The 9,750-nt window shown below is 31.1% G+C and overlaps 1 protein-coding gene across 2 annotated transcripts in view; it reads left to right on the forward strand.

Moving 5' to 3' along the window:
* The first annotated feature begins 276 nt into the window (after positions 1-276).
* Positions 277-9,750, forward strand: part of LOC108903376 (multidrug resistance-associated protein 4) — a 34,396-nt gene continuing 24,922 nt past the window's right edge. The window contains exon 1 of one of the 2 annotated variants that reach the window (XM_018705529.1): positions 277-430. The gene's annotated coding sequence lies outside the window, so the exon portion shown is untranslated. Of the gene's footprint in view, positions 431-3,133; positions 3,205-9,750 lie in introns of those variants that run through there. The other variant, XM_018705530.2, reaches the window with a different exon arrangement.

The raw sequence follows: 9,750 nt of genomic DNA on the forward strand, positions 1-9,750 counted from the left end.
AATCAGGCAAACTAATTGATAAAATAAGTACAGATGGCTTTATAAAACTATAAAGTTATTGATAACAATATATCGAAAATTGATTGTTAACTTTAAACAACTCTAATTGAACGAAACTAATTATAGAAACAAACAAACAGACGAATTACGTGCAGTAAATTCGTTCCTAATTATGAGATAGGTTATAAATCCCACTCTGGAAGGCTCCCCCCCCAAAAAAAAAAGAAAAAATTTTGCGCTTAGCTTCAACAGTGTAGTGTCACTGTTCGTAACAAGTCTGGCTAGAGATAATATATAAGTACTTATGAAATCAGTTTTTGGTGGCTGTGATGATTTAAAATGTGCTGGACAAAGCGATGGTGTGACTACCTACATGTGTTGTCTAATTTGAACGAGTATATCTCATATAATTGATAAGAACTTCCTGTAGGTAGGTCAATTGTTTCCATATTTACACCATAAATCAAAATAGGTATCTTAGAAGAGTTGTTATTTCAAATAAAATTAAAAACTTCCCTCAAATTGCTACTCGTACATAAAACAACAATATTAATAAATTTGAAACTGGTCCTTCTAATTTCCATTAACTTAATCAATAGATGTATAGCTTGGATATTATTTATATATCTATAAAATTCAAAACTATTAAAGTTATTTACTCTTTTATAGACAATTGTATCAGTTATGTCACATGCTGCCGTAAACATTTAATGAAAACGAATATTTTAATAAATTTGTCTCCTATAACATTTAATTCAGGCTTAAATGGTCTTATTAAGGTTAAAAGATAAATCAATATGACCTCTTTTGATGTAAAGACATGCAAAAAATAAATAAGTTTAATAATTTACTTCAGATACTGTTACAAGATAGGTATTTAGGAACAAATTGACAGTACAACTTATTGTAATTTTTTCTATTATTCATTTCTAATAAAAGGCTACAACTACATTTCAAATATTAATCTAAACAAGTAAAGAATATAATGTAATAGGATTTGAATAATTTATTTTTTTGGCATTGTTGAATTGTTCAATTATTAACTTCATTACTTTTGCATTAAAAATAACCGAACAAATCTTTGTAGGTAAAAAAATACTGCATAAACACGTGAGTTGTTAGTTTGGCGCAAGGGATTTTATTTTTACTAAATAATAAACAGTTATTGCAGATGCAGATAAATAGTATCGTAATATTCCTATTCAGAAATAATATTTCTGTTGTTTTTTAATGTCACTACTGCTAACCTTGAATAGCGCAATTCCTGATTATAGGTTGCTAATATTACGCAATATGCCTCGTGATATGCACATTAAGTATTTAATCGTATGCGTTCCTCAACAAAATGTTAAAATACCGAACATACTTGTTAACAATGACTAATTTAATGAATGGCATTTTCTCGTTAATTGTGCTGTTGATAGCTTCTATACAATTAAAATATATACATTTTCTAGTTATAGGTACATTATTAATATTGGCTCTTGTACTTTACTTTAAATTGTATTAAGTTAATCCAACTCTAATCCTAATATTGGGTATGAAATAGAAAAGAAATATGTATTTTCTGTTAACAATCGAATTACTCAAAATCAAATAAATAGAGAGAGTGTCAGATCATATGGAACTTTTAATAATAATAATCATGAATAAATTAGGATAAAGAGGGATTCACATAATCGTGAATTTGCTATTTGCGAATATTGTTCTAATTGGTTAATTTTAATGAAAATCATGAAACAAGCTAACAGAAATGATACTCTGGGTCGTACGCAATGTTACGAATGGTTTTCATGATTAAAAAGTAGTCTTCAGTCAATTAAAGAAGAAGTTCTGGTGTGTGCAAATAGCGGATTGTCTGTAAGAGAAACTGTAGAAGAGCAAGTCATGCTTGGAAATTTTGAATGAAAAGTTGTATATACATCGAGTTGCAGTAAAATTTGTTTCCCGCTTGATGACCGAACAATAGACAGCAAATCGTGAGGACGTTTGTCGGCAACTCCTTAAGCAATCCAATGACGATGAAACATTCATTCAAAGGATCATAACGAAAGACATAAGCTGGGTTTATGGCTACGACATTAAGACAAAAGTTCAATCAATACAATGGATTAGCAAAGGGGTCTCCACGCTCCAAGAAAGTACGTTAGTCCCGAAGTCCCTAATCAATGTCAAAGTGATACTCACTATTTCTTTCGCCTTTAAAAGTTGTGGCGAGACAACTCATAGTTCTTGTACCATAACAATGCGCATATTCGTCAGTTTTGTACCAAAAATCAGATTACTATCCTCCCCCACTTTCCTTACTCGCCAGACTTGGTTCCTTGCGATTATTTTCTTATTTCCGAAAATAAGGGATGCCGTTTTTTGACTATTGATGACAAAGCAGGTTCGTCACAGACTTTAAATGCCATTTCAAATGAAGCTATCCAGAACTACTTCGCGAAATGGGAAAAGTGTGTGAACTGGGGAGGAGAGTGCTTTATAGGAAACAAGGACCAATAATGTATAAAATTAATAATAGAGTTTAAAAAAATAGAGGTCGGTCATTTTCTGAACAGACATCGTATGTACATCAAATGCCATTCAGTTTTTTTATATCGTCTCTATTTTCACTGTAAACAAAGAATTTCAGAAATTCTATAAATTGATAAATTGTCAAGGCAATATATTTTACAAATATTCCAATCGCAGGAAACTTGAGACACCTACGAACTATTTCTAATTTCTAAAGTTTAAATTTTAAAATATAAGATGTGTAACTTATACCTATATACCTAGTGCAACGTTATTCTAGAATAATAAGTATGGCTGTCAGAGAGAGCAGCAATTCAATATCATGCCAAGCGAGTCAACTGAGACTTGCGTGAGACTGCCTCAGAATTCTTTTCACGTTTCAAGTTAGTATACTGTTGCTTTGTTATCGTGCGGATGTTGCGTAATTAATTCCTATCCGTTGGTGTTTATGGTGATGTATTGTAGAAAATTTGATTTGTTACTTTTTAATAAATAATGGGTACGCCTATGTCCCGCGGCTCAGTTCTGACAGCCCTAATAATAATTTATTAATCTAGGTATAGGATCTTGATGATGAAGATATAGGTATGGTTGTTATGTTGTTGGCCTCTACACACGCTCCAAAACTTTAGAACTAGTTTGGACCAGTCCTAAGCCTGGATATAATGGGAAGAAAGGCAATGACGGGTAAATGAAACGAAATCTTCAAATCCGGACATCCATAAAACCGTTGTTCAAAACGACATTTACCAGGCATACTTTTTTTTAGAAAAATTCTTGGAGAATAAGAATTTTTTTGATAGAAATTCAATACATATTTGCATACAAACAATTTAAATACATGTAAAGTACTCTAACAATTTACAACCAATTTGAGACCTTATTTCAGTTTCTCATTTCAGAAAGCTCCCCTTATAAAATTAAAATTAAATGATGCTTTTTTTAAATACAACGACGCAGAGCAATAGTCTTTTTTTATATGTACAGTTAGCTATCCAATTAGTTTAATATTTTTCGTTGACATAAATGTCTCAATAAAAGATCTTGGAATTGATAATAATGATAACAATGATAATAATCGTAATAATCATAATAATTACAACAATAATAATAATAATAATAATAACAAGTGTAAATGATAACAATGAGAAGCTATGTTATGCAATGTAGCAGTTAACAGCAACGCACATCGAAAAAAATATTAAAAATAAACGACAATGAAAAAGGTGGACAGGTGTACATACTAAATATATGATTGTCTGGTAGTCACTGGCTGCCTAGAAGAGCAACTATAGTACATTGTGTAACGAGTGGGGAAAAGTTGTCAATAGCGCCACGCGCTATGGCAACTTTTCCGAACGAGTTGCACATACTATTTTCTATCACAAGTGCGAGTCATTATGGGACCTATAGCATAGGGGGTTAGGTGCACGGAAAGTGCTAGATAGTACAACAGCGTGATGTTATTTTATTAGCGCAACGCTGGAGCAACTAATGGTTAGTCAGTTGGTCTTACAGGAAGGGATGGAATGCATCGGTGAACAAGCTCGTACAAAGGTAACACTTGTCAAAATACCTTAAAAGTGGTCTAAACAAGGTGTGAATATGGTCAAAATTAAATATTAGCTTATCAAAGGGTGTTTTGTGGCTAAAAATAAATTCCTCTGTAGGAGTACGAAATCCATATTTTGTAGCGAAACTTTTAAATCCAGTCAATGCTGTGAAGAATCTCCTTAATTGCACCTTTGCTAGAGCTTTGCAAAAATGTAGTTGGCCAAAATAACTTGGAGAACCTAGAACAAAAGGGCTTCTCTTAGCCAAGCAATTTATTTATTATTTTTTTCCTTTAAATAAAGGAGACGTATTGACCGTTACACAAAAATATTTTTAGATTTTATTAATCTGAATATTTTTAATCTTTATATCTCTCTAGAATATGAAAGTTAAAGATGTAAATATAAGTCAGTTTTATCAATATTGCAATTATTGACAGAAAAGAAAAGGTTATGTTTTCCCAATTTAAATGTTTTGACTAGAAAGGAGCAAGTCGGCATTCGCCGCCGGCCGATAAATATAAAATTTTTTGAAACACCGTGTACCTTAGCTTTATAAATCTCTTAAACGGCGTTCAATGCAAATACCAAAAATTCTCTCATCTACTTGTCTGTTGTATATATTTGAACCATCTACCTAAATGCAGCCAAGTCTTCCTCTTCCTCATTATCTAAGCTAAGTTCTTTAGCTCTTTCTTTTCAGGCTATTATCTGAAATGAAAGCAGCTGAGTGGGTAAATTTGAAAATCGGTTATAATTTTGAATTCAAAAAATTTCAGCTTATAATCTGACAGTCACGAGCGAAACTATTGCCTATCCTCAAGTAAAAGACTCACCCCGACAGAATTACGTGTAGTCACGTCCATGTCGAATGAACACCGGGATTATATTGTATAGTCTTTCCGAAGTCAGTTGAACATGTATAAAAACGCCTAGCAATAAAATTTAATGAGTTTTATAGGTGTCCCTAAAAAAGTTTTCTGCTAAAGGTAAAAAATTATATTTGTATATAACGTGTAGAAAATTTCTATTATATGTTCATTTGGCCAACTACATATTTTAATTATGTAAGTCCTCAAACAATTATATTATATTGCTGGTAAATTTCGTTTTGCTCCGTTTCAAAGAGTCTCCAAAATTCCATGTTGTAGGAGTATTAGTAAACAAAATATCCCTTTTATTTATCCCTTTCGAAATTGTAATATGAATGATTAATAGAAAGTGCCTATAATAAATTAAAATTACCTAAATCACACCAAATTCCGCATTGCTGCTCTGCACTGCTAAGCAATTTGTCAACTACTTGTCAACAACTGAGATTTATTGCCTAGTCGTCCAATGCAGCTGTGTTTGTATTTCGTTTGCCAGCGCGCGCATTCTTCAACTGGGCGTATACATTTCTACCACCTCAACTTTTAGTTCGACTAGATCTGTATATAGGTATGACTAAATAAATATTGGAACAAGTTTTTCAAATATTTCAATGCCGAGTTGCTGCGTCAGGGTCGCACGTAGTATTGCCGGACGCTTAAAAATCCTACCTTTACCGAATTATAAAATTAAAATTAAATGGTGCTGTTTTTAATAGAATGATGTACAGCAATAGTACAGAGACATATCTCTCCGGTATACCGCTGAGGTACCCGAATGAATACTCGACGACATCGCGCCAATTTGCGCTTGTAGTGTAGCACCAGTTGAAGTTTTTTTTATACATGCAGTTGGTTATACAATTATGTTCTTTTCGTTGTCACAAATGTCTCGAGAAAAGATGTTGGAATTTGATGAATAACAAAAATCTTATGGAAAATGGAAAATAATTCCTATAAAGACAAAATACTTAAAAACAATGCCTGGCTGAAAAACTGGGAAATTTGATAATAACAATAATAGTAATAATAATAATAATTGATAGGAGCAACAAAATTTTCTTTGCGGGAAACGTTCAGATTTAAAAATTATGTTTTCTAGCACCGGATATATTGATTTGTGGGTATATCTTTGACTGTATACTACTATTGTCATTTGTAAATAAATATTTTTTTCCATTTGTTTATTTTCCAGAGCAATTTCAAATTGCTTCTTGAACCTACTTTATCAATTACCTAGACTTATTTGTAAATCGTATTATATGTTGAATTCTTCAATTTTTAATAGGAGATCTTAAATTTATTTATTTATGTAGATTATTTCATTTGGAAGTACGTTGTGGTGTATTAATTTGCAACTCTATAATAAGTCTGGTAAAATTCCGTTCCTTAGTAAAAAGGCGGTAAGTGACAAAATACAGTTACTAAGAAAAATGCACAAAACTTTAGCGACTTAGACTGCATAGATTTTATATCAATTAAATTTTAGTATAGATACAAAAGATTGCTATTCAAAATATTTTTCAGGAAAATTAAATATAAATTTATTTACTTACAAAAAAAATATATCAGTTATTGCTTTTATGCTTCATATTTCATACTTGAGAAAAACTTCTACACGAAGTTAAAAGGTGGTAAGTACCGTTTTTTCTGCGCTTGCCGGTTTTTTACCTCTTAGCATTTGAGTTTGCCGCTGCAGTTTATCATAGAAGAATTTGCTTTTTACAGGGTTATTCACATAACATTCTACCTCCCTTACCTTTTTATTTCTATCTAAAAAAAATGTAAAAAATGTATAGAGCAAGGATTTAAGAAACTTTCTTGCGATTTTAAAGAAATACATACATAAAAAATAAATAGAACGTTGCATAAATATGCATAATATGCATTGGTTCAGTGACAATCTTGACTTTATCCGTTGTGGAAGGTCAGCAAATAAATCTAAATATTGTCCAAATTGTTAAAGCAAATCTACGAGAAAAGGGTTTCAAAAAATTATAATGGTGTTCTACCCAAAAGAAAAATGCAATTTTGGATTATATCTTCGACGTATAATTCAGTTGGTTTCTAATATATTTCTGTGAAATCAAAAAAAAAATGTTCTAAAACTTTGATATTTCATTTTGTATTTGTACAAGGCTAAAAATATAAGGACGTAAAACGCTATGACAATAACGTAAATACAAGAATCTAGCGGTATATTATTTTTAAATAGCATGTACCTAGCGTGCCAATATTTACTTTTTATTTGTACAGGGTGTCCCGGAAATGGTGGGCAATCTCTCGGATATGGATAGATAATGAGAAAATAATGTCACCAGTTCATATAAAATTTTTTCCTCCGGGCTCACCCTGTAGAGTTATTAGCTCTTGAAGTTGAGAATTAAAAATGGTTTTTTGTTGTAACTTTTGTATTTTTCCATAAATTTTGAAAATTTTTTGGCTGGATCTATAATTTTTGAAGCTGCTTTGGATGATAATATGAAATCCTCGATAATAATTAAGGGGGCCCGGGGGCAAAGCCCACCCCACCAAAATTTCTAGAAAAAAAATTGTTGTACCACTATACCCCAAATTTTCCATCATTTTATAAAAATTTATGGTATTTTACATAAAAAAGGTATACTTGTTTAATATCCATAAAATAGATATTTTTTGAGATAAACCCGTTTAAAGAGGAAGGTACCATTTAATTTGAGACATTTTATTTAATTGAAACACAGATTTAATCGTNTTCTAATCATATAATTAAGTGAATTTAATCTTGAAACAACCCAGTCGCAATGTGATTTCCAAGAAACATGTTCATCTATACGTAAACCCAAGAAATTGATAACACCTTTAGGTAGAGATAAAGCATGATTATTTATATGTATATTCAAATTAGAACAACTTTTTTGTGGACTGTGGAATCTCAAATAAAAAGTTTTTTCAATATTAAGAAACAATGAGTTTTGATTAAACCACGCTGTCAACTTCTTGAGTACTTCGTTACATGTATTTTCGAGTATGGCGTCGGATTTGTGAGATACAATTAAAGATGTATCATCGGCGTATAATGTAAAATGTACTTCGGGTGAAATTTGCTCCACAGCATTTATATAAACTAAAAAAAGAATAGGACCCAAAATAGATCCTTGGGGTACACCCATATTTACTTGAGCAATGGCAGAATTTGAAATAATTTTTTCATTCCCAATGTTGCTTGAAATCGTTGTAAAAACTCTCCTATTTGTCAAAAATGTTTCTACCCATTTGAGAGCCTTTCCCTGAATTCCACATCTTTGCAATTTGTATAAAAGTTTTTTATGATTGACACAGTCGAACGCCCTGCTGAGATCACAAAATATCCCAACAGGGCACTCACCTGCATCAATCATGTTAGTTATTGTAGAATAAAATGAATTAGTGGCAGAGGTTGTTGACTTTCCCTGTATAAAACCATGCTGAGCATTAGAAATGACCTTATAATTGTCCAAAAACAAGGTTAATCTATTTAAAAAAACATATTCAAAAATTTTTGAAAATACACTAGGTATGGTTACTGGTCTATAATTTTGAATCATCATAGGTTCTTTTTTTTTATGTAAGGGTATCACTTTACCAGTTTTTAGGTAAGTTGGGAAAGTGCCATTACAAAAAGATAAATTTAATAGATATGTAAACTGAGGTATGATATATGGTAATATTTGTTTAATGAGAAATACTGGAACATCGTCAAATCCACTAGAATGCTTATTTTTCAATTTAACATTTAACAGTTCATATAGTTCATCTTCTCCATATGGATAAAGATGAAACTCTCTATAATCATTAAAACTTGCATCTTTTATAAAATTATGTTCACAATTATTTTTTTCCGAAATCTGACCAACTACATCCTCTGCCGCTTGAATAAAGAAACTGTTAAATAAGTTTGCTATTCTACTCGGCTCACTAACCACTTCATTGCCCTGCATTATCTCAATATTACCCAAATCGCTTTTATTACTATTTGTAAGTCGTGACACAATATTCCAAGAACATTTCATAGTATTATTAGACGTAGAAATCATATTTTGAAAATATGATTTTTTTTTATCTGATATTAATTTGTTATGCTTATTTTTAGCTATCTTATATGCCGGTTTGAACTCCGGAAAAGTAACAAGTAGCGCATGCAATTCCTTTAATTTTTTGCTTGATTGTCGAACATCCGCGTCAATCCATTTTTTATCTTTAATGTAAGATTTATGATATCGTCTCATTAATGGAAAATGTACATCAAAATGGAATTTAAAATTATTGTAAAAAAAAAGAATAAGCCATATCAGTGTCATATAAATGCTGTAGAGTTCACTCCGGTCTTGACACCTCAAACTATTTATAAAGTTCATTATTGCGACGTCGTCAAATCCTCTTTTGTGGTAAGAAAAATGTTTTCCCGTTTTTCGTACTTCTAGATCCAACTCACACAATATTGATCTATGATCCGATACTATATTATCAGACACAAATAGTTCCGCCATTAGGAAAATTTGTCAATACATAATCAATTGTGGATACATTTGAATTTGTTACACGAGTTGGCCATTTGACTAAACTGAACAAATTATAAGCTAGAAATAAATTATTAAGTTTACAAAATTCATTGTTTTCCTCTCTACTACAATTAATATTAAAATCACCACATATAATGATTTTTATATTCGGCTTATAAATATAATTTAAAACATCTTCAAACCTATTTAAAAATATATCCAAAATACCGGACGGGGATCGATAACAACACAATATTATACATTTAGTTAAATTATTTAGATCTACAGACA

Source organism: Anoplophora glabripennis, unplaced genomic scaffold, assembly GCF_000390285.2.
Source record: "Anoplophora glabripennis isolate ALB-LARVAE unplaced genomic scaffold, Agla_2.0 scaffold75, whole genome shotgun sequence".
NCBI lineage: Eukaryota > Metazoa > Arthropoda > Insecta > Coleoptera > Cerambycidae > Anoplophora > Anoplophora glabripennis.